The following is a 27,193-nucleotide window of genomic DNA, read 5'->3' on the forward strand; positions in this document are numbered from 1 at the left end:
GGCGTTTAGAACATATGATAAAAATTGATGGAACATCCAATACATTGTAATAGTATGTGCCATCCAATGCTGTCTACTAAGGATGATAGATTCTACTTCCTGTCCATTTCGACATTCTATGATATTTATTATTGTGATATATGTGTCGAAACAAATCGTTAAATTGCCTTGTTTGCTTTTCTCGATAACTTATGACACGTTTAGTTTTAAGTTATATTTTGTTTTCTTTTCCATATTTGCTGTATGATTTGTTATGTAATTGTCTGTGTATGCATGTTTTAGATAAATTCAGTTATATCTTTTCTGTTCTCTACATTTTGATCATATAAAGGAAACCATCATATTATTTACAGTTTAGAACTCAAATTAGTTTTCATTACTCGGTAACATTGTATGTCATCTGATAAATAGCCTTTGTTCAAGTATGTCATCTAATAAATAGCCTTTGTTCAAGTTCTCATTTCTTACAAATTTCATGAACATCAAGGGGATGATGGCAAAGACAAAATGCAAGAAGAAATTTAGGTTATCATTAAATCAGGTGAAGTTACCTCGCAAAATCCATTACTTCCGTCACACAGTTGAACTTGGCAGATAATTTGCCAAATATTCACAAGAAGTTTAAGGTAAGAGCAAAACATTTAAAGAAAGAACCTGAAGAACACAAAATGTTGACGACTGTGCAAAGTTATTTTAGGCACAATAATATTGAGTGTCTTTCACAAAACGAGCCCCCGTGTGGACGATTGGTCTAAAACGCTCTCCTTTTCCGAGTACTGCCAAATACCTTTGCTAGCGTGGGTTGAGTCTCGGTCTCGGCCAGTGTTGGTATGTAGAGAGAACACCAGTAGTTTCCCGTGGGTCCGTATGATTTTCCCGGGCTTTTCTTCCACCAATTATACTGGGTGCCATGTATAGCCCATCATGTGCTGGAAAATGGCGTTAAACCCACAACAGCAACAAAAACTTTCACATAACACGATAATAACGAATCTTTCACATACCAAGACTTACAACATAAACTAAAACTTGCAAAACTGAGTTTGTTACATCCCGCAGATGAATTAGATCAGTGGTTATGGTTACCGGTTGATATTGTCCAAGGTTGACCTTATTTCCTTATTTTTGACTGATTTTACAATAGTTCTGCTAAATTTAGTCTCGTGCCTTTATCATCATCTAATAGGTTTTTTTTTACAACCCTGATACATGATTTTACAACCTTGATGAATGATTTTAATCCTGAATTAATTTCACTGCGGGTGTAAAGTAATATATGAAACGGTTTTTTTGAAATGTAAAGAAATCTTATTTATTGGCATCAATTATTCCAGCATCATCGCTATTGGCAAGTATTTCAAATGGCTTTTATTATAGACATCTAACCTGTTAATTATTTACCCGTCAAAATCGCTTACGGCATGTATCGAGTCATTTTCCACTCAAACAGATATAGTAGTGGCACAACGTACAATATATATGATTTTTACATCGTACAATATATATGATTTTTACAACGTACAATATATATGATTTTTACAACGTACAATATATATGATTTTGGTTTTGCATAATCGTTCTGTCATTTTTAATTCATCGTTTACGTAGAAATCGTTATTTACTTTGGTATGCCATTGAAGTATCATGCTAATTCCATCAAGCATTCCGTTTTCAATCATAAAAATCTCATAGTTCTGAGCTAACCCAAGTGACCATTAACAGTTCACATCGTCTGACTTGTATTTTCATTACATGCAAGGCGAAACTCCTCGAATATATTACACAATATTAAAGTGTCGGTTTTAACTTTAAAGTTGTTTAGATCATCTAATTTGTTTCTTCACATTCAAGTGTGACATCATATCATATACACACATCGTCATCAGATATGTTTGAAACGTTCAATGATGAGTAGTAAATAGTTTCTTTAAAGTTAGTAAAGTACTCAAATGAATGAATGTCCCAGAAATGTTCCCTGACCGACTGGTATTTATATAGTACTCAAATGAATGAATGTCCCAGAAATGTTCCCTGACCGACTGGTATTTATATAGTACTCAAATGAATGAATGTCCCAGAAATGTTCCCTGACCGACTGGTATTTATATAGTACTCAAATGAATGAATGTCCCAGAAATGTTCCCTGACCGACTGGTATTTATATAGTACTCAAATGAATGAATGTCCCAGAAATGTTCCCTGACCGACTGGTATTTATATAGTACTCAAATGAATGAATGTCCCAGAAATGTTCCCTGACCGACTGGTATTTATATAGTACTTAAATGAATGAATGTCCCAGAAATGTTCCCTGACCGACTGGTATTTATATAGTACTCAAATGAATGAATGTCCCAGAAATGTTCCCTGACCGACTGGTAGTACTCAAATGAATGAATGTCCCAGAAATGTTCCCTGACCGACTGGTATTTATATAGTACTCAAATGAATGAATGTCCCAGAAATGTTCCCTGACCGACTGGTATTTATATAGTACTCAAATGAATGAATGTCCCAGAAATGTTCCCTGACCGACTGGTATTTATATAGTACTCAAATGAATGAATGTCCCAGAAATGTTCCCTGACCGACTGGTATTTATATAGTACTCAAATGAATGAATGTCCCAGAAATGTTCCCTGACCGACTGGTATTTATATAGTACTCAAATGAATGAATGTCCCAGAAATGTTCCCTGACCGACTGGTATTTATATAGTACTTAAATGAATGAATGTCCCAGAAATGTTCCCTGACCGACTGGTATTTATATAGTACTCAAATGAATGAATGTCCCAGAAATGTTCCCTGACCGACTGGTAGTACTCAAATGAATGAATGTCCCAGAAATGTTCCCTGACCGACTGGTATTTATATAGTACTCAAATGAATGAATGTCCCAGAAATGTTCCCTGACCGACTGGTATTTATATAGTACTTAAATGAATGAATGTCCCAGAAATGTTCCCTGACCGACTGGTATTTATATAGTACTCAAATGAATGAATGTCCCAGAAATGTTCCCTGACCGACTGGTAGTACTCAAATGAATGAATGTCCCAGAAATGTTCCCTGACCGACTGGTATTTATATAGTACTCAAATGGATTAATGTCCCAGAAATGTTCCCTGACCGACTGGTATTTATATAAGTGCAGTATAACATATTCAGTCATATCAAATGTATGTTTTGTACTTTCGATTATTTTTGTCCACATTTGGTATGCATAATGCCAACTAGACGTTTCGTGACATTATCTATTACTAAATATGTTCATTATGCCCAGATGGCTTCTCTCTCTCTCTCTCTCTCTCTCTCTCTCTCTCTCTCTCTCTCTCTATATATATATATATATATATATATATATATATATATATATATATATATATATATAATAAACTGACAATGGACAGTGCATAACTAGTATCTAACTAGCCTGAGCACTTTCGACTCTTAATGAGTCTTTTTCAAAGGCAAATACAACACATAGACAAGACAAACAAATTAAACACAAAAACCGTTGTGTTTGCAAAACTTTACATGGCTGTTTCTACAGGAATTAAACTTTTATATTTATTGAAATAATCTAGTTGAAACATAATATATACTAGTTTTGCACTGTTCGTTGTCATTTTATTGCATTTATCTTAATCAATCCCTGACACACGTGATGCCTTGCTAGATCCAGTACACTTGAAAGGACTGTTATTCGTGAAATGATTTGTAATCTATATATATATATATATATATATATATATATATATATATATATATATATATATATATATATATATATATATATATATATACAATCTATGTAGAGTACGAATTAAAAATTATCTAAAATGAATGATAGTATTATTGGTTTTAAATATTAATTCTGCCAACTATTATCAAGCATTCTCCAAAAGAATCCAGGGATAGCACTTTCCGTTCTGTCTGGTGTATATTTGTAATTCTCTCTCTCTCTCTCTCTCTCTCTCTCTCTCTCTCTCTCTCGATCCATCGATCGATAGATACATAGATACATATATAGATAGATAGATAGGTAGGTAGGGAGGTAGGTAGGTAGATAGATAGATAGATAGATAGATAGATAGATATTATCTATCTATCTATCTATCTATCTATCTATCTATCTAGATATACAATACATTCGCGTGTTATGGCACCCTTCGCCTTACCTGTTCGCACCATCCCCTATCGCAGGCAGGTGCGGCGAGGTGTGCCTTAACCTAACATGGATGGGTTCGAACTGAATTTAAAAATGTCTGACCTGTATGATGATATTATTTATTTGTATTTAAAATTATGTTAATGTTATCAAACACCTTCCTGTAGGATACAGGGATAGCGCTTTCAGCTCTTGCTCTCTTTCTTGATCGCATCTCTGCATAGGTCTGATCGTCATATCTAGCTGTAATATAAACCAATCAAACTATCTAAATCCCGTGCAATGATCTTTTTAAAGCATGGCTCAGTGTCATAAAGAATTTCATACAAAATCTTAATATTTGCCATCGTCAAATCTGTACTCATTTACATTTCTTTTCTCTAAATCTTTTAGTGCTTCTTCTATTTAAATTGTGTTTGTCTTTTATATCTGAATCATTTTCTTGTTATGATATGCATTAGAAGGAGGTGTAATTTATATTTTCGATTTGCTGAATAAATGGTCAATTGACAACGAAAGAGACCAGAATGATCAAATTAATGCAGTCTAACAGAACCTTGAAACATAATTCTTGGCACACGTTTGTATTAACCAAGGAATGATGTGTGTGATAAAACAAACCGCATATATAACTACCCATGATGGACTTGGAATGTGAAGAGCATTATGCCTCTTCAACCACTGTAGGGTCATGCATGGAAAATGTTTGCATGCAAAGAGCACGTGTTCTGCTAATATAGCATATTTAATGGTGTGTACAATTTCTTCGAGGAATTAAAATGGTTATAACCTTTGTCAAAGATTGGAAACAGTCAACTATATACCTCAATGCTGCAAAAACCTGAACGGTGAACGCATTATCTTGGCTGAGCAAATAACAGACCCGTGTTTTCGGTGGTAGAAGAATTAAAACAGAAGAGCATATGAACTTAATGATATTTATTTATGACCATTAAACTCCCAGCGCTGTGATGAAGAGTGCGAACATAAATACATGAACACCTACATATGTCTACATGCATGCACACGTCTTTGCATGCTCTATATCAGTTATATTTGTTTAATAGTTTTATTGTTAACATACGGTAAAAGTTTAAAATGATCCATCCCCTCTGGAAGTTGCATTTGTTGTTATAGAAGACTGCCCTTATCCTCTTGACAGTAAGCTCATCAAATAGTAATAATAACTAGTCTTTGTACAAAAATATGCTGATGCAAAGAAATTATACTTAGTCCTGCAATATAGGTCTTTCACTTGATTAAACAAAATATAAAATATGTTGTTTTTTATGTAGGTCCGTAATGCTTCTAGTGTCTAATGCATTTTAATCCATATTTTGAACATGCAAAAATTTTGATTTTACACAAAATGTAATCCTTTGTATATATACTGCTGTGGTCAGATTGTTTAAAAGATGGGGACAAATATTCACCAAAATAAAGTTGATCATGCTTTCTAATTCCACTTCCACATTGAAAAAAATGCGTCATTTTAAATGTTTACACGATATCCCAGATTGGGAACAAAATTTAATATGTACCGTTGGCTGCCTGGTCGCATTGATATTAATGATAATGGAAAGGCTGATAACCAGTCAACGCTGCCGAGACATCGTCCGTTTCTATATGAAAGATTCCATATACTGACTTCATAGAAGCAACAAGTCAAAATGTTTTTCTACTAGGCAAAATACGTCGAATGAAAACTCCACAATCTACGGTACCGTAGAGAAGCATACCTCCAATTTTTAAAACATATAAGCAAAATAAAAAAAACATAAACAAAAAGGTGACACCGGAAGGGCTGTGACATCGCTATATGAAAGCAGCTATAAAATATTTGCCTGTTAAGTAAACTAATCATAGAAGGACTTATTTTCCTATAATAAGAAATATTCACATGCCCATATTTTAATTTTACAGTGCACTTCTGTTTAAAGCTATGATTAGTGTTTTCTTAAGTATAATTTCAAGGTTGTCTAGATCTGTAAGCTCCCAAGATTCAGAAGGTTGATGGACCGCCTGTTTCATTTGCCAGAAGACGACTCAAGAGAATGTATGCTGTTCACCAAACCGCCGAGGTCACGTTGTTATCACAAAATTGGGTCTCCGTCGGTTGGATCAAAGTGGACTGCTATTGCTAGGCCACAACATTTCTATCAAATAAAACCTGCTACAAAACAAAATTCTCAATCAGTTTTCTGACAAGTATTTGCACAGTTGTCAGATGGCACAAATAACGTTTTTGTCCTTTAGATGGCATATAACGGACGATTTACGATGCCAACCTTTTGCATAACTATAAATCCGAATCTATTCTGTTTGCAAACGTTGCTATAATTTGCAGAGAAGAGGTTTTCAAAGACACAAACGTCACAGTATATGTAAGCTTTGTCCCTAACAGTCAGCAAAACATGCTGACCAGTACCATACGTATGACAGCAATGATTCTCTATTGCCATCATTGGAAGGAAATTTGGAAAGTTCCCAAAGTTGTCACAGCATCTCGCAAATATTACTTCAAAAAACAAAGAGGTGTAAAACAGAGGCTGCTCAAAATCATTCTCTGGAACGAGAGCGTACTATTTTACTCTGTGTTGATATGAATATTCATGCTATAACCAGAATCGGAACATTAACTGAATAAATAACCAATCCAAGTTTAATCATTTCATCCAGTCGTAGCTCAACTAGAAACCCAGTTAGCCCTGTACATGTGTGAACAATCCACGTCCGATGGAGTGGTTTGTTCCTCTAACTTGCGAAAGGTGCTCATCAAAATTGGTGTTCAAGATAACATTGACCCCAATCCCTCTTCTAAGTTAAGGGATTATTTCCTGGGAGTATTATCAGTCCAATTCCCTAGGCTAGAGAGCCCCAGTTATTCTTTCTAACAGTGAAGCAAGGAACAAGCAATTCCGTCCGGATTTTTTCCATCAAAGTTCCGGCAGTATATCTAATCTACACACGTCACCAGTACAGGTTCCTAAAGCAATAAGGACACAATTTGATGGAATGCTAGATGCTGCCACAGCCAAGGAAGAGGTATGGGTCCATCATGGTGTGTAACTTCTCTATATAGAGAAGTTTAATAAAAGGAAAAAAGAAAGCGATGCATTTTCTTGGGCTGTCTAATATTGGATGATTTCGGAGACTTCATAGACAGCAGTGGCTGGACTAATGGACAGGAACTGATGCGGCTACGTATGAAACTGATACCTGGAAACCATTCGCATCGCACGGACAAAACAAGCCCACCAAGCCAATTTCTTTGCTCGGCCGAAACTACTGATGTGCAAGAGATTCCTATAACTCAGATAAGTATGAGGCCCAGAGACTGAATTTGATAAAGATAAGTCCCACATGTCAGTATTAGGAAATTATGCTTCTGACGCAAATCTCGAGTCTTGTCTTCATTCATTCACACAGAGAAAATAACCTTCAGCTCTACATGGAAGATTATCGAACACTTATATGTTCCTATTATTTGCAGTTGCCTACTACAATCACTGTCGCTGGATCATTGTGCGCATCCGCGACATGCAATTCATATCGTCAAATCTTAGGGAAGACTTTCATATTTTTGTGTAATTAAGGAAACCACGCGCAGATTCTCATCTCTTCTAATTGATCAGCGATAAGAACAAAATGGTGCAAAGAAATTACATTGAGTGTGCGTGTGATATGCCTCACAGAAAATTCAGATCGTCTGATTTATGTTATCACTCAGTACAGTAACCCATTCCTAGATGACTGTATCGAAATGCTCGTCCTGCATGCACGAGACTGTGTGGACCACTTTTGTGAATACTATTAGGAACATTGAGAATTCGTGGCAAGAACAGTATATCAAATTTCGGAATGAGGTACTGGACAAGAGAACGAAGTCGCTTAATGAGCCAGTCAGCAACAAGCAACTTCTACCTCTCCTCTAGTCACCCAAACGCGCGCATAATCCCAAGGCAAAGTGAACTGCTTCACTTCATGAGGATCTAAGATTGTTTCTACCTCTCTACATAGCCATCAAGAGCAGAAATTTTGTCAAGAGCAGCACAAACAATGGCAGCTATGTCAAAGCTAAGACCCATCTGGAGAGACAAGAATATCTGTTTGAAAACTAAAATCAGACTATTGCGAGCTCTAGTCATCTCAGTCTTTTTATACTCATGCGAAGCATGGACCCTGACAGCAGAATTACAACGAAGAATCCAGTCACTTGAAATGAGATGCTACAGAACCATCCATGGCATCTCTTACATGGACCACATCACAAATGAAGAAGTGAGTAACACCATCAGGCGCGAAGTAGGCCAATATGAGGGCCTCCTCACCACCGTCAAAAAGAGAAAGCTGAAATGGTTTGGCCATGTCACTAGAGCCAACAGTCTGTCTACAACAGTCCTGCAGGGCAGCGTCCAGGGTGGCAGAAGGAGAGGTAGACAGAGAAAAAAGTGGACTGACAACATCACAGAATGGACCAGGAAAAGTTTTGCGGAGACAAAGGCATTGGCACATGATCGAGACAAGTGGAGGGAACTGGTCAGATGTTCAGCACAGTGCCTCGACGACCACACTAGGTCATGAGACTGATGATGATGATCATGACATAGCCAGCCAGCTGGGTGAAGGAGATTTGGCGGTATCTTCAGTCATGCAAATTAGCTATATCCTCTTTCCTTTTCCAACTCTGGCAAACTACGCACTGAAGGTAAATCAGATGTTTTGCCCAGTCAAGACACACGTAGCAACGTGCCTGCATCATCTGTAATGATACACAGTTTACACACATCTTCTGTTTTGCACTTTTAATGATCGTGCAGGGAACTATAGAACGTTTTGTGACTGGATTTTGTCTGCGATAGGTATTTCCCAAGCAGCATAAAAATAAAACTTGAGTGATATGGAGAAGCAGTATGCGAATAAACTAAAATGCCAGTTACTAGAAGGAATTCCGCCAGGATTCTGCTAACATAACCTCCGTATTCAAACGATGAATTTGGAATAGAATCCTCCAAGTAAGGAGCTGTACATTGGTATATATTATCTATATATTTGATAGATAATAAATCTTTCTTTTTATGCAAGTGATTAGTTGTGGGTCTTTGTTGTATCTAAGTACGTTGTTATCTCCGAAGTTAGCCGTCAACCCATTGCAGAATGTACACATGAAGATGGAGATACCAAAATCGTGGCTATCTTTGTCACGGTTTAGATTAGGGCAGCAACAAAATTTTTGTTCACATAGAAGACACATCTGTCATTGTCATTTGAATTGGTCATAATAAGGTCTCAGTTCCATGATTTGTGCTCTTGGAGTAATGCCACTCTCCAATAACAGGTTCAAGGTACCGTAGATTGTTTGTGGATTTTTCATTCCACGTATTTTGCCAAGTAGAAAATCATTCTGACTTGGTGCATTTTTTATGTTCAACTTGCTGTCTTGGTATCCACAAACTGAGTAAAGCTGTTGAGTTTTGAATTAGCAAAGGTATCATCTCTTACCATATCAACACCATCTGTTGCAACCTTGGAAAGGAGAAGTTTTGTGCTCTTTCCCTTTACCTTTCCTTCAGCGGTGTGATACGGCGTTTTTCTACTTCAGTAATGGGAAAAGGAGGTCATGGAAGGCAGGGAAATTCTATCCGGAGGCAACGGATTCGTTCCTTAATGTAACAAAAATCCCTTTAGAGCGAGTCGACGTCTTCTCTCTTGATTTCTAGCCTCTGAAACTGCTCACAGAAGTAATGTACGCTGCAAAGGTAAAGCGACATTTCTACCCTAGACACTTCGACCCTAAAACATCGCGGCCCTAAGTAATATATACACGTTTCGGCCCCAAATAAACGAGACGTTTCGGCCCTCCACACTTTGGTATTAAGACATTACGGCCGTAAGCAGATACCTTTAATGATGTACATCAAGAGACAATGGCTCCATTACTCAGCATGGATAGTGTGAGAATAGTATATTTACCGGCAACAGGTTCGCACAATCAACGATGTTGAAGGTTAATAAAGGAACTAAAATAAATAGCAAGCCATATGATAAAATGTGCAATAATGTATATAACAAATGTATGGTCTCCAGTTGTTTCATTAACGTCACCTTGTTGTTTATTTCAAGGTGGCAACACCACATCAACGGCAAGGCAGTCATGGCCTTCTTCGTTTATATGTTCTGATTACTCTTTACTCTTTTCTTGCTTGAGGCTAGCTGCAGGACCTCACCTAGCAACCTGTGTCTGAACAGGTCTATAGCGACGTTCCCTCTTGGTAAAGAGGGGATGTTAATTAGATTCTGCTATCGTTATCTAGAGGAAGACCTCCCTCTATTTTATTGCCCTGTGTGAGTGGATATATATAACATCAACAGAGAACTGAGCATAACTAATGAGAAGAAATAAGACAATACTAGCCCCCTTTTGACAAGAGAATAACAATTTAATCAATGACATGAACTAATAGTGTCAGATTCAATTCAAACAAATTTACGTTACAGAATGTCAATATCAGCGTTCTATTATTGATTCATTTCATCATGATAACGAGAGTGGTGAAACGAGCACATTGTGCACGCCTAATCTGCATCACCTATCGTCGTTTTCTGTGCTTGTCTCCTTGTATTCCACGTCTTCCCACCGTCACGTGTATACGTTTGATGTTTCTTGATCCTAATATCCTAACCGCTCGATCTCTTATCCGGACTTCTGTCTTTCGGACTGTTCAAGATTATTCCAGAGAGTTGTTTCCCTTAATGCTGTTCAGTCCAAGAAAATGCGCGTCCTATCACTAAAGGCCTGTCTTTGCCTACAAGACAGCCTCCTGGTCTCCTTACCTGTCTTAACCAGACAGAACTACTCTTTAGTTTTCCCCGGAGTCAAACGAGTCTCCCTTCTCTTGCAGGAAAATCTCGGACTGAGGAAATTCGCCCAAAGTCCTTACTTTAAATTCAACATTTCTTCCAGGGTGTACACCTTAAGTTAAACTAAACAATCGTAACACTGGTCAACAGTGAAATCATTACTGACTTGAAAAGGCCCTAATCTGTAGTATTTTGGTGTGCCGAACACGAATATAACCGTGAAAAATTTGTATTGGCTCTCGTTTTGAAGATATTCATATACCTCATTTTCTATGTTTCACTGTGTAAATTTCTCCAGTAGGACTGCAGCAACATCCGGAATAATGATGTAACATTGCATAATACCATCATGCTCACATCATCCACAGTTGATTGCATCATTTTCTGATGCAATGCAATACTAATGCCATGCGGCTGCTGAAGTAAGTTGACGTCAGCAGTGTACTATACATGTGTAGGCCTATTATACTAATGCCAGGCGGCTGCTGAAGCTGACGTAAGCAGTGTACTATATAAAGCCCAATCAGATAGGTTCAGCATTTAAAATATTTTAGACGTTGTGCGAGACAGTTCAAGCTACTGTTACATAAAACTTATTATTTTATCCATTTACGTACAATAAAGAACAGTAATGCCTCGAAAGTGTATTAATACCGCGGACAATTTTTGCTATATTTGTGGGGAAGTGACATTTGCCAACCAGAAGAAAAGTATCAATTCTCAAGTGAAGAAGGCATATCATCTTTACTTCGGATGCAAGGTTGGTGACCAAGACAAGCCTTGGGCTCCGCATATATGCTGTGCTACATGTACAACACAGCTTTCACAGTGGTTGAATTGCAAAAGGTCATCAATGCCGTTTGCAGTCCCAATGGTGTGGAGAGAGCCAAGCAACCACCTAAATGACTGTTACTTCTGCTTGGTTCCTCCTCTTTCCGGCGGAATAACGAAGCGAAAGAAGTCGAGAATAGTCTACCCAAACATTCCGTCTGCATTGAGACCAGTTCCACATGGTGAGGGACTTCCTATTCCAGAACCTCCAGCAGAATATTCTCTTGATTCATCTGACGAAGACAAAGGTGAGTCGACCTGTTCTTCTCCTGGTCCATCAGCATGCAGTGATCCAGATTTTCACTGTGGTGCATCATCAACCCCACACAGAATAACACAGGAAGAACTAAATGACCTGATTCGTGATTTGGACTTATCAAAGAACAAGGCAGAATTGCTAGGATCAAGACTCCAACAGTGGAATCTTCTAGAAGAAGATGTCACAATTACTGCATATCGAAAGCGCCACCAGCAATTGGAGCCTTTCTTCAGAAAGGAAAGTAATCTGATATTCTGTTCCGATATTGAGGGCCTCATGAATGCTTTAAAAATCACTCATGACCCACAAGAATGGAGACTATTTGTGGACTCTTCGAAACTGAGTCTCTAGGCTGTGCTTTTGCACAATGGAAACATTCTTCCATCTATTCCAGTAGCGTATGCTGTCCACATGAAAGAGACATACGATAACTTAAGGCAGCTACTGAATTCCATTGAGTATAACAAGTACAGCTGGCACCTCTGTGGTGATTTGAAGGTAGTTGCCCTTTTAATGGGACTGCAGCAAGGATATACAAAATACATGTGTTTCTTATGCGAGTGGGATAGCCGAGCAAGGGAAATGCACTACATGAGGAAGGAATGGACTCACAGGCAGAATGTAGCCATTGGAGAGAAGAATATCCAACACCCAGCTCTGGTTGAGGCTCAGAAAATCTTGCTACCACCCCTTCACATCAAACTAGGTTTGATGAAGAACTTCGTGAAAGCCATTGACCGGACTTTGCCAGCATTCCGATACCTGCATGAAAAATTCCCTCGACTCAGCGAAGCAAAGATTAAAGAGGGAGTTTTTGTGGGTCCTCAGATTCGAGAGCTTTTCAAAGATGACCGGTTCAACAACTTGCTGGAAGGTGACGCGAAACAAGCATGGAATGCTTTTCGCCTAGTTTCTACAAACTTCCTCGGAAATGTTAGGGCAGAAAACTATAAGGAACTAGTAGAAGACATGTTGATGAAGTATAAGAAACTTGGCTGCAATATGTCTCTAAAGATTCACTTCCTTCATTCCCATTTGGATTTCTTTCCTAGCAACTGTGGTATTGTTAGTGATGAACACGGCGAACGTTTTCATCAAGATATCGCAACAATGGAACAAAGATACCAGGGAAAATGGTCCACTACAATGCTGGCTGACTACTGCTGGACACTCCTCAGAGATGCTCCCGAACAGCTGTACAAGAGACAGGCGAAGAAATCTAAGATGTAGTCAATGACTTGATTTTTTATAGGTAGGCTATTACAGTTGACCTTTTACTATTGGAATGCATTTCGTTATGTAAACATTAATTTCTTGCAGATTACAAAAAAACTAGAGCCAATTTTGCAATTTGACTGTCATATTCGTGTTCAACACATAAAAATTGATAAGAATTGACTAATTTTATTTCAGTAACATGACTTTTGTAAAAATTTGTTGTCCAGTGTCAGCCGTTACTAATTGTTCCCCAAGATAATTATTACTTTCCTTCGATTTTGATAGCTTAGCGAATCTGAGAAATACGACACATACCAACTTCCTTTTCTTAAATGACTATTCGAAATGACGTTCCCATTAAGCGGATATGGTCAACATCTTATTCTCTACTTTCCCAGGACGGTTTTGCGATGCCCGGATCAATTCCAAATAAGCCATATATGCTGGTCTCTCCTTCTTTCACGAAATTTAACAACTGTCATGGGAAAAGGTCGAAGTGGCCTCTCACATAAAACCTTGCTGGCCTGGCCGCAATGACATTTTAATGCACAATGTATTCAATTTTAAGGTTCAAAATTCGAATCACTACAAGGTCACAGTTTGACAAAGGTATCAAGCGTACGCATGTATGGACGGAACGTTTAAGGCATTTGATAAACATGAAAATGGAGAGTAGAAAACATTATATTACCTGATGGTAATTGTACAAATTTGCACTAGAAGCATCACCACATGAAAACGCAATTCATATATAACTGATCGATATTGTGTTTGTGAAGTGTGTGATGAAGTGATTCACTTGTTTTTGTATTTATAATTATCTGCTATCTAAATGATAAATCAGTGATGAATTTAGATATGCCACGCCTTTATATATCTAGTCATTTAAATATGTATTGGAAAATCTTTGCTAAATGGTCCAAATTGGTTTCCACCCACTGTGGTATGACTAATAGCTTGTTTTCCATTCGTTTATAAAATGTTCCACCAAAATATCACATAGTTTTAATAATATTAGTTTATCCAGGTCTAAGATTTGTTTTTTGTTTTAAAATTTTAACAAGAGGTATTTAAAAATATTCAAAATCTGCAAAAAGCATTAACCTTAGAGTAAATAAAATAATGTTGAAAAATAGGCTAAAATATCCTAGGACCAATGCATCTTAGAGTCGGCATGTCTTAGGGCAGAAACGTCTAAGGCCGAACGTCCAAGGGCCGGAATGGCAGTAAACATGATAAAACCAGTCACTTGACCAAGTCGTTGGGGCACGCAAGAAGAGCAAATGTTTTGAAAATGTTCATCCTTCACAGGCAAACATGTAAAATAGACTATTCCATTTGCTCTGTATAATTGTGACATGCACATTATTGTTGTTTTGTTTCTGTTTATGTAATTCACACCTCTTTTGTATCTCTAGAATGCTAGCTATAACATATCGAAAAAGTGTCCTATCTGGAAAGCATTTGGACCACAAGTACAGAATCTCAGTTCAGAGTTCGCACGCCAGAAGAATGGGGTGGACATCGGAAGACATCCATTGGCAGCCATCTAAACAACTCTTGCCTAGGCAGTTAAAACGTGCAGTGAGCTAATCAAATGCGTTTGCAAGTCTGAGCGAGATTGTCTAATCTACAAGTGATCCATAGTCAGACCGCCGTGCACTGAACTTTGCAGAAGAATGGGGTGGACATCGGAAGACATCCATTGGCAGCCATCTAAACAACTCTTGCCTAGGCAGTTAAAACGTGCAGTGAGCTAATCAAATGCGTTTGCAAGTCTGAGCGAGATTGTCTAATCTACAAGTGATCCATAGTCAGACCGCCGTGCACTGAACTTTGCATTTGCAATTGTCAGAGATCGCTCCGTTGGCCTAGTGGTTACAGCGTCTGCCTTGAATATGGGAGTTTGCGGATTCGAACCCAGGCCAAGTCATACCAAAGACTTATAAAAATGGTACTAACAGCTGCCTCGTTAAGCGCTCACCATTAAGAGGTTAGCGTTAGGACTAGTCGGCCTAGTGTCAGGATAATGTGACAGGGTGAGACATCATGCTACATGTCTGCGGCATGATACCGCAGTGCTAAACATCGCTATAAACTGCCACACTGCAGAAATCGTAACGATATGACTGAACAATTGCTAAAGCTACATTAAAAATCCAATTCACACACACACACACACACACACACACACACACACTTATCAGAAGCAGCCGATTGTCATAGCGTGACCTGGGCAAAAAGCAATACTACATTGTTACCTTTGTACGATATAATTTTGTTTTTGAAACCTTATTGAGAAACGTTATTGGTGTTATCACTTTTTAAAAAATGTTTGGATGTAATACCGAGTCATACCAAAGACTTACAAAATTGATACTAACAGCTGCCTCGCTTGGCGATCAGCATTAAGAGGTTAGTGTTAGGACTGGTCGGCCTGGTGTCAGGATAATGTGACTGGATGGGACATTGTTGCGATATGACTGAAAAATTTTTAAATCTACGTTAAAAAATCCAGATCATACACACACACACATTTGCTTAAAATGATTACATTACAGCATTATTACCCTGCTTTATCATTTTGTCCACAACGTATTCGTTGACTAATAATACAATAATGTAACATTCAATTCTAGCCCCTAAGATACTTGCATAAAACTTTCAATAATGTTTAGCTGTGTTTGGATGTATTTTTGAAGCATTAATATCACAATGACGCCACAAAAGTCTTTGTTAATCAGACGTTTGGAATCGTACAGCTTTGTGAATATCGGATCCCATGCGATATGCTTTTGTCCGGCGCGTACAGGTCATTCACTCAGCCAGCCGGTCCGATTCTTGTCGAGTATGCAATCTGATTAAAATATGATCTTCACTGACCTACGTATGTCAGTGGAGATCTGATTTTAATCAGATTTGTCAAGTGTGTCGACGTCCACCCTGTGAGGCAAGCTTTCCGATGTGAACTCACTGATAAAGATTTATAATAATAAACCATCCGATGAAATTTCTGACCTTTTAAAAGACTGTAGAATATAAATAATTGCAAACCAATATTTTCATCAATGGAATATTTGTACATTTTTCTTTTATTCTGAATACTATTTTAAAAATTGTCAACATATTTACCTTTTATTTTCATCTTAAAGGTATTATATGTTAATATTTGTCTGTAAGGATTTTATTCCGAAATTTTTTTTGCTACTCGTTATCTCTACATGTTTAAAACGTAACTTTTAATCGGCACCACATAGCACTACTGTGCTGATGTGTCTCTAACCCTCCCTCCATATGTATAAACATACACGCTGGTCCTATGTTTGGCTTAAGTCTCATACTCGTCTATCAGACGTGGAAAGCATAGGCCCGGATTTATACGAGAAAGAATAACATGCAACAATAGATTTCAGATAGACCGACATACAAGTGAATTGTAAAGGTTTATTAAGTCTTTGGGTGGCTTATGAATCATTTGACCCAAAGCTGTATCTTGATTATTTTTGCAGCGAATCGATCGAACTGCCACTTGACGGATCATAGTTTGCAAACAATACATGCTTTATTCTATCAACGGCTGGAATAACAGGTCGAGTCTTCAACTCCGATTGCCTCATTTTCGTATGGGACGTGTCTCTTGTGTTGTATAATGATTTAGTCCTGACCACTTCTTTGCATACCTGTGCACTGAGACACAATATATGCCTACATAGTAGCCAAAAATAATATGTCTATAAATGTGGTACATTTCAGAACTTACCTTTTAATTGGAACTGTAGAGCTAGTATTGTCTTGATGTACAGTGGATCCCGATACCTATCTGACAATTTACCTATCTACCTCTCTCTCTCTCTCGCTTCCTACCTACCTACCTACCTACCTACCTACCTACATACATACATACATACATACATACATACATACATACATACATACATACATACATACATTCATACATACATACTCTGTTCGGGGTTATACAACGAGACCGTGTAGGTTACGTTCATCGTTAATACGATGACAGCATGCATAACACAAAGAGCAATAACGCATATAGTTAGAGCCACTGAACAGCATATTACAAGTTCTAGAACACTGAATCATTTAAGCAATATCCATGGAGACTTCTTTTAACAAAATCCATACAGTCCTATTTTAACAATATCTATGGAGACTTTTTCTGACTGTTAATATACACATGCGCATTCTTCTTATTCTACCTAAGGTTCAATTATATTAACAAAATGCACTACAACAAACAACGTAAATGAATGTATGCCGTATTCCAAACTAAATATACAAGCGCCGATTCATCATTACACAACAACAACATTATTAATGCGCACATAACTCCGCCCAGATAAATTTGAATTTGGCGCGCTCTAGACATAAGTTTCGAAAAAAATGGCGTTTTTGTTTACATAAAATTGAAATTTGGAGTCATATTGTGTATCAATGCGCATTGCAACAAGTTTTCCATTTGATCTGGAATGAATAGATTGTGGTATTTTTGTCGATTCTACGAAATTTCGTGATTATGAACTGGATTCATCTGTGTAAATTGTACATCAAATACATCGGATTGAAGCAGCGCGGGAGAAGCGTATTTACATCTGCATGTGTGTTTGTTCTGTCATTGACTATTTGAAATCATAATGTGGAAAAAAAACATGAAGTGTTTCAATTGCAATTATCAAAAAGACGCTATTGAATTTAATGTTTATTTCATTTTGAGTGCAGTAAGGAGGATGTAATTGCACTTGGAATATATTCGAAATTACAGTACAATTTCGAAATGTGTAATCAAGCTTGAGAACTCATGACATGGCTCATGTAATTCGGATTTGCAGAACTAAGAAAGTACATTTTGAGGAAATTTAGAATGTAAAAATGTAAGTATATTTTTGCCATTCTTATTACCAGCTAAAGGAGACAGATTATGCCTTTATAACTTACATGTTATTTGTATGTACCAAGCAATTTTATGAAATCTTGCGTCTATCGCCAAAATCCGAAACATTGTATCAAAAAAGTTAACGCGGAATGTAGCAAAGCAGTTTGTATGTGGCAGTCCACGAAACATCTGCTTTAGTTCATTCAGAAACAAACTGAATCAAGCAAAACGTAAAGCGTCTGCTACACGAGAGCACATGATTTGTTTACAAAGTAGTTCCTAATACACTATTAGACACACGTGTCTTACGCGTGAGTGCAATATGAAGGTGTGCAATATCGTAAATTAGTGAACGATTCTGACAATGTAAAGTTAACGGAGAAACAAATGAGCATATAATAAAAACCGTCATATAAACATCGAACTGCGTACAGAGGATGCACGTATGCCGTCATATAAGCATCGAACTGCGTACGGAAGATGCATATAAGACGTCATATAAGCATCGAACTGAGTACAGAAGTCCAGATATGACGTCATATAAGGATCATCCTGCGTACAGAAGATCTAAATATGACGTTATATCAGCATCCAACTGCGTACAGAAGATCCAGAAATGCCTTCATATAAGCATCCGACTGCGTACAGATGATGTAGATATGACGTCATATAAGCATCCAACTGCGTACAGAAGATCCAGATATGCCTTCATATAAGCTTCCAGCTGCGTACAGATGATGTAGATATGTTTTGGAATAAACATTCATCTGCGAACGGAGCATCCAAATATGTCTTCGCTTATTCATCCATTTGCATAAAGACGATCTGGATATGCAGTCGTTTAGATAGTTCCCGAATGACGTCATCAGCTGCCATATTTGTGGTCATTTGGCAGATTGACCGTTGACTTTATATGGTGTGTCGAAGTTGAAATAACTTCATTGAATCTCTTGATACTTTTATGAAAATTACATACATAAACAGAAAGCAAATCAGACTTTCTGTTAGTATCTATATTTGTGATTTATAAGTTGACCGTGCTTCAGTGTGCCTTGTTAAAAATGGTAAATTTTGGTAATCGGCTATAGGAGAAACTGCTAGGTTGCCCGTCGTCCAGGTAAATGGGCTGAATATCGCCTGCTAGTGACCTCATCGGGAAGAATCTATAAGCATTCAGAATGCGATTAAGTCATTTCAAGATATGCCGTCCTATCAACATCTAACTGTAAACAAAGAAAATCTAGATAAAGATCAAACTACGAACAGGGAGACTCCAGACGTGGACGTAATGGTGGCGGGGTGATTAAAAGCACTCATTGTGTCTGGGCATTTCATCACCCCAATTACCTCTGCTTAGTTACCCAATTTGTTTGTGCAGTTAGCGACAGCGGAATCGTGGGCTCAGCCGTTTTGTTTTTATTCATCTGTACTCAGGTCACAATTATTACTTCCAGTTCAGTACCCACGAATGTATTCCAAGTCTATTTTTAGAGCATTTGTTCCTCAGTCATTTGTTGGTCATACCAGAGATAGGTTTTGGCATATTTGGTACTGATTTCATGACAATTGTTTATCCATTAGAATATGAGCATTATGGCGTGGTTGTATGTGTGTTTCTCTGCAACAGTGCACAGTGAAAAATGAATCATTACTGTTTATCGGGAAGTGAAATCTGTAACCCATTGCAAGGTAGATTGTTTACAGGCCAATATCTCAAAATGGCCAGATGACCTATGACTAGAACTTCACCGTGAGTTCATCATTGAAGGTATTTTAGGTTGACATATGTTTGTTAAGATTTGGATAGCAGAAAGTTCAGTACTAAGAAAAAATGTAGAGACTATACAGGAAAATTATTTGTGATATGAGACCATCTGGCCAGACTGCAAGGCTGTCGTAATATGCTGTCCCCTATTTTACCTTCCAACTTACTAATCCTTTATCCCCACACTGCCCGGTTATCAAGCCTATAAAATTTTCCACATCTTACAGCTGCTAGAGCCGCATTTGGGAAAAAGGCAAAAACAGGTATATGGGCAATACTCGCTGTTCTGTATGATGAATAAATCCAACTGCGAACAGAGACTATCCAGGTATGCCGTCGTCAAAAGCATCTTACTGAGAACAGGGAAGATCCAGAAATTTCGTCGCAAACATATCCGACTGCAAACAGAATATCCAGATATACCGTCGAATAATGTGCCGATTGTTCAGCCTCCACGTTAATCGCTTTAAATCATAAATATGTTACGAATAATGAAGACCCTGATCTACAGGTGCATTATGTGACGCAGCAGGTATACTGTCAACAGTGGGGTTAGTATTATACAAGAATATATGCGGTGAAGTTGACGTAATAATACATAGTCTTTTCACAGAATCGTGGAACATTGTTTGTATCTATCCCTGTGGGAGTGATGTCCCACCCAGTCACATTATCCAGACACCAGGCCGATCAGTCCTAACACAAACCTCGTAATGCTGAGCGCCAAGCGAGGAAGCTGTTAGTACCATTTTTGTAAGTCTTTGGTATGACTCTGCCGTAGATCCAACCCACGACCTCCCGCATCCGAGGCGGACGCTCTAACCACTAGGCCACCGGAGCGGTACTACTTGATGTATTACCCCAGTATTAATACAAACAATAGCCTGAAATACACGGCTCTATATATGTTGCATATTCTTAATTCTTTTTCTTTTGAACTTTATATTATAGGAATACAAAACCTTGTTCAAATGCTAATGTGCATCCATAGAAGAAGAATACGTGTTAGGAAGGAACATAAACGTAAAACAATATTAAATAATGGCCCAAACTTAAGATCCTTTTGACATTAAGATGACTCGAACTGACACAGAAAGTCTTTTCCACATGAAATATAATGGAAATGTCCGTAATTTGATGCTGGTGTCCTTGGTATTATCTCAGCATCGGAACAGAATTATCGCTTCTTGTCACCATTTGTATTTGTAACGACTTAACCACGCATTACTCATACAAGGACAGCATTTTTGTATTTACCCTTCTCTCAGTATATGAAACTGATATGGGTAATTCAATACAAACATTCATTGTATACGTTTCACTAAATTAACGTGGGTTTGAAATCAAATATGCCAGGTAAGAGTTCTTCGTTTTCATTGTCATGCCACATGTGATCTTGTACGTTTAAGTCCATATTCCCCCAAAACACGTAAAGATAACGATAAAAAGGAAGTCTGAATCATTTCCGGACCTGTCTAAAAAGGAAATCGGGGATATTGTGACTGTAGGCGGGGGTGACGCTACCCACGGTCCACTTTGTAGAAACCTTACACAAAGTCCCCTCTTCTTGCAAGAGGTGTGGGTTGGCGGATTGTACCTTCTTTCAAGGTGTCCGCTTAATTTGGTTCTCGTTATCTGGAGGTTGACCACCCTCGATGTTATTGTCCGGTTCGAGCAAATATAAATATAAATGGTGAAACCTATAGGTGGAATAGATAGAGATCTGAGCAGATATATAGAACAAACCAACACGAGCCCGCGTACATGTAAACAAACAATTTAATCAATTAATAAAACAACTGTGTGAATTCATTATAAAACTTTCACCGAATTAAAAAAAAAACACAAATATATTTAAATAAAGTAGCCGATCTGTTTTACTGATAGATTTAGTTCATCATAGGATCGAGTGAACAATCGAAGTCAATGCCTTGTACAATCGCATAACCTGTTTCTTCGTTCACTCCACTTTCACTGTAGCTGTTCCTTCGACTTCTGTCGGTCTTGCCTCTTTTGGTCCTCACTCTGTGCGTAACACGTAGATACACAGATACCTGGATCTCAGGATAAGGACGTCTCACTATACGTCTCAAAGATAGTCTCAGAATACGTCTCAGAATTAATACGTCGCACCATACGTCGCAGGAGCTATTTTCTTCCTTTGAGCTTTCAGCGTTCCTCGCTTCTACCGCCAAAATTGTTCGTCGGTTTTCCTTCGACAACAGTTGTACGAGAGAATTTCTCCCAAATTTATCTCGGAGTTTTCTTTACTTGTTTTTCTCTTGCAGAAAAGCTTAGACTGATTAAAATTTTCGATGTGGGCGATATTAAAACTAGGAAATTTAGTGTGGGAAAACATTTCCCCTTATTTAGCGTAACCAATCAGGATTAAGTATATTTGCCGCCTTTTTCCAGAGGCGCCAAATCTGAGGTCAATTTGACCTTCTACGTTGTGACTACTGGTCACTGGGAAGTCTCAATGTGTGACAGTTTTACCATGAGATCAAAGTTTACCGTATCCCTAATAGTCCGTCTGGCTGCTGTATAAACAAATGCTTAATTAAGAATAAAATTCTCCCCTCGAAAAGACATTACCGATCATGGCAGTATGGCGATTTGATACGCGCCTGTCCCCATAAATCTAATCAATTGTTCTCTGGTCTCAACTAATGTGTTCTTCATAGATCGCCAGAAATTTGCCCCTTCACAGTGACATCCTCCATTTGACCGTCCTTTCTTTCATCTGTTACTCCTCCCCACCACCACCACCACTAATCGGACTATCACAAAGTTTAGTTCCTGGAATCTTACTTATGGAACCTTACTTATGCATATAATATGGAACCTTACTTATGCATATAATAGACATGTATGATATTACTTTTGACATTCTCCTCAGAGCGCCCTTGCAGATGGTAAAAACGTGAAACGTACTAAAATTTTAAACTGCAGTAATGTCTTACGCAGTCATAACATGAATATACATATGTACACGAAGAAGGCTTTGAGTTATGACATCCTGACCTTCGGGAGAAACAACAAAATTTAAGTCGTGGTGGGGTCGGTGGAGAACGGTAAAATTGGTAGTCGAAAATGGCACTGCGATATACGACAAACGCGGAATTTAATTTGAGAGGAATCAATATTGGTCGTATGCCGTACAAAAGCTTTTATTACAAATTTATTAGTGTAACGAACACCTATAACGAAAAAACAAGGGACAGCAATGTTTTGTGGGACAACAGAACATTATTTGGGTTTATTTGTTTGGATCCTGATTGCTCTGCGAAAATAGCTTAATCGTATCTATATTTGTTTTAAATGCGTAGTTTTAAAGTATCATCGACATTGCATCGAGTTAGATACCTGTCCAATACAGTAATATGAGCCAATAAGGGACAGTGTATTTTGTTAATACTACGATTTTGTAAAAGAACATTTAATCTTCGCCAAAATTTAAAAACAATATAAAAACAATGTTTGTCTTAGCAAATGAAAAAAAAAATACAGAAAGTATAGAATAAACACAGGTTGCTTGAGCAATGATTACTTGATACGTTAGCTTGTAAATAAATCTTTTTCCAGGCCTTCTCCCTTTTTACATAAATGTGATCATCTTGTCGGTATTTTATTTTTTTAAACAAAACGAATGGCTCAGTGATGGTTAACCTACATGATTACCAGTTTTCTCAGCCCCATCAGAAAAATTAAATTAAAATTTAAAAGAAAAAGAAAGTGTTCTAGCTCTATAGGGACAACAGTAAAAGCAAAGGACCCAAAACGGAAATAAAATTGTTATTATTTAAGAATCAATTTCATAGATTGCAGGAAACTGCCGAGATGATACGGCTACATAACTCATCCAGTTTCACTGTCCATCAAGCCGACTAAAAAGTAGGAGCACAAAAGACGCTGTGATGCAATTGAGTATGTGTCCGAGAAATTAACTAGAATCAAATTGTTGCGCCATGTTACGTGTGAGTGTCCAGACCAGGCAGGGCCGGATAAGTGATTTTATAGCACACTCCATGATGTAAATTAACGGATAAAACCAGGTCGGCCCGCGGGCCGTATTTCGCCCACCCTTGATCTAAACCAAGCATTATAGTTTAACTTGAAAAAAAGGAAAGGGTGGACTCGAGTCTACACAGTGGCTCTGGGTTAACTTTCTTTAAATATAATGTTCGAGGATAAACACAACCGATATCCTTATAAGAGTGACCAGATATCGTTGTAACGCTCAATTTTGTATATGCAACGGTAATTGTTTAATTCACAACGATAACATTAACAATCGTAACGGTAATTTGTCACGCCGGCTGTGATGCAAAGGGATTCGTATGCAATTTTTGGTGTTGCAACCCACGGCGGCAAGAGGGTTCGAGCGTAAGGGGGAAATTGTATTTAGTGGCTCTCCTACCAAGGCACTTTGGGGCAATGTTCTTTAGTGGCGTTCCTACTTTGCCACAGAGAACAGGTTTTATGTCGGTTGCCAACCTCCATTTCTCCCTCCCCATCTAAAGATAAGTTTTGTAAAGAATTGCACCCACTACACTAAGTGGATACATGTACTACGAAAATTTTAACTACAAAAATGGTTCCGACTGCGTCCCCTCTGCCCCTTGCCTCTCTCCTTCTCCCACTCACACCGCCACTGGTTTCCAACTGTATATCATCTTTTTTTTCAGGGGTGGTTCAGTATATTTTGGTGTTTAAATACCGTTGCAACAAGCAAATAATGCCGTTGCAAAGACAACAGTGTCCAAATTAGTGTATGAGCGGTACAACGTATCATTGCAACGGCAAATATTTATGTTGCATGAATCAACATAAGCGTTGCAACGGTAAGTGGATATCGTTGTAACATATATTTGGATACCGTTGAAAACGTATTAGTGATTTTGACCGTTTTCGTACACCAAAACGACAGCTCTTAGCTCCCATGCACCTGTATTACTGCAGGTAATGAAACGTGTCAGAAGGAATCACGTGAGGTGTCTAAATTACCTTTTTAAAACACAGGTGTGCAGAAGCAGCTCTAAATCATTTGATACATTTCAGCTTAAAAATTTCATATAATGGCTCTGTTATGGCAGATCTTTCTTGATTTACTTTGCGATTTATCCACATGAATTAACTGAAAAGAACAAACCTTGACACAAAAATGGACTCTGCTACAGTATCTTTATCGTGTTACATCATACGTACGTTCTCCGTGGTAGGAACGTAATTACAAACTACATGATGAAAGATAATTGTCTATTGAAAATGTTACGTTAATGTCGGTAACATTTAGAAAGACGGCTGAGTTTTCTATTAAAATGTTATCCATGTTTAAAAGCAGATTTTATGCGTCCCATTTTCGTCCTGTACTGAACAATAATGACATAGTATTGCAAATTAGTCTGAATTGATACTGATATAATGAACGCATGTACAGAAAAGCACGTGTTTTATTCCCTAGTTGGAGAGAAGTGAATGTGGGATACATGAAGACTGTCAGAACGAAACATATTCAATCAACTTCCCTTCCTCCCCACGCTCGTTTAAATGTAATTTTATGTTTTCTGCACACCCCTTCATTCACGCTTTTAAAATATTCCAGATACACAGTCGGCATATAAAAAACTGATTTGGTCCATTCCGGAATCAAGACGCGGGGGTTAACGAAAACGCCTAAATACTTATTCTCTAAGTGTGCAGTACGTAAATACCGACTGAACATCATCGGCACTGAATGTCAGATCAACCACAAACGATCCAAGTAGCTGGATATAAACCATTGTTATTCTCGATGTCGTCCTTAGGACAGTATGTATAGTGATAAAACTTGAAAGCGTAGAGTATAACCTTGCTTTGTGAGCGGTTCTTCGCGCATAACTGAACTTGCAATGTTAATATTATGGAGACACGTACGTGTATCGATACATCCACACGCACGCACGCACACACACACACACACACACACACACACGCATACATGCATACATGCATGCATACATACATACATACATACATACATACATACATAGATAGACGGATAAACAGACGGACTTTGGTTATTTATTGATGAATCCATGAATGAACGGATTGTTACAAGCAGGCAGAGGAAAAAGACGATCTCAGCCGAGAGTGTTCGTTTGCCATTTTCACAACAGATTATGATATAATCGTCGTCGATTTCTCTCAGATATCTATATATATATATATATATATATATATATATATATATATATATATATATATATATATATATATATATATATATATATATATATGTGTGTGTGTGTGTACCTTGACACATGAGCACCCATCCCACATATCGGTCCACAAAGTGGTATTATTTGCCTTTATACCTGCACAGGTAGAGAAGGTCTTAACTTGATTAAAATGCAAATGCTGACCCGACAAAACAGGTTTTACGATTTTGTAATGGTGTTGTTACCTCCACTCTGGCATACGAATGGAGATCTTTCAAATTATCAAGGTAAGGTAGGAGCCAATGTCAGACTAAGGTCATACCTTGAAAATCGACGGAAGTTTTGTTTATTCCCAGACAGAAGGTGCAGGTTATGATACTACTTTCCTCCAAAGTAATATATACGTCTTTCTTTAAAGAACAACAAAACAAACCTGTCTTCAAAGAAAAGAAAAGAAATATAAATTTTCAATGAACTTTTGGACACGTTGATAGTTTCTAGTGTTCTAACATGTAATGCATACTGTTTAAAGACCATAATACTGACAATATCATCTCTTTTGTCTGTTTCACTAATTCGCCTTTCTATCCATCTTTCTTGTCTATCTTACTGTTACTGTAAGGAAATATTAATAGATGCATACACGTGTCATCATGATACGTAATTCAGACATATTTCTGAGTGAGTTTGTTTTGTTCTTTTTTCTTTTTCTTGCATTTATATGCCCGGTCCCATTTAATTATGTTCTGTTTCATCCAATTCTCTTTTTACGACCACATGTTATATCTTAGGAAATCGAATGTTAGAGTACAATTTAGTGTATCGGTCAGGGGGAACATTGAAGATAAAGTGCATATCTATATCAGCGGGTTGTATACACACACTTTTGGCGCCTACCAACATATATCAATAGACAATTAAATTAGGTGGGGTCAAAGAAACCTTATCTAGAAGCACATTGTTCATATATTATTATTATACGACATCAGCAA

The 27,193-nt window shown here is 37.7% G+C and overlaps 1 long non-coding RNA gene across 1 annotated transcript; it reads right to left on the reverse strand.

The window, feature by feature from the left end:
* Window positions 1–4,276: 4,276 nt before the first annotated feature.
* Window positions 4,277–26,629, reverse strand: LOC149770065 (uncharacterized). The gene is made up of 2 exons (XR_016418969.1): window positions 26,524–26,629; window positions 4,277–4,416 (listed from the first exon to the last, which is right to left on the reverse strand). It is a non-coding gene; the product is annotated as an uncharacterized LOC149770065 (long non-coding RNA).
* Window positions 26,630–27,193: the final 564 nt, after the last annotated feature.

Source organism: Sinohyriopsis cumingii, unplaced genomic scaffold (genome assembly GCF_028554795.1).
Source record: "Sinohyriopsis cumingii isolate HCF-2022 unplaced genomic scaffold, ASM2855479v2 utg002739l, whole genome shotgun sequence".
Classification (NCBI taxonomy): Eukaryota; Metazoa; Mollusca; class Bivalvia; order Unionida; family Unionidae; genus Sinohyriopsis; species Sinohyriopsis cumingii.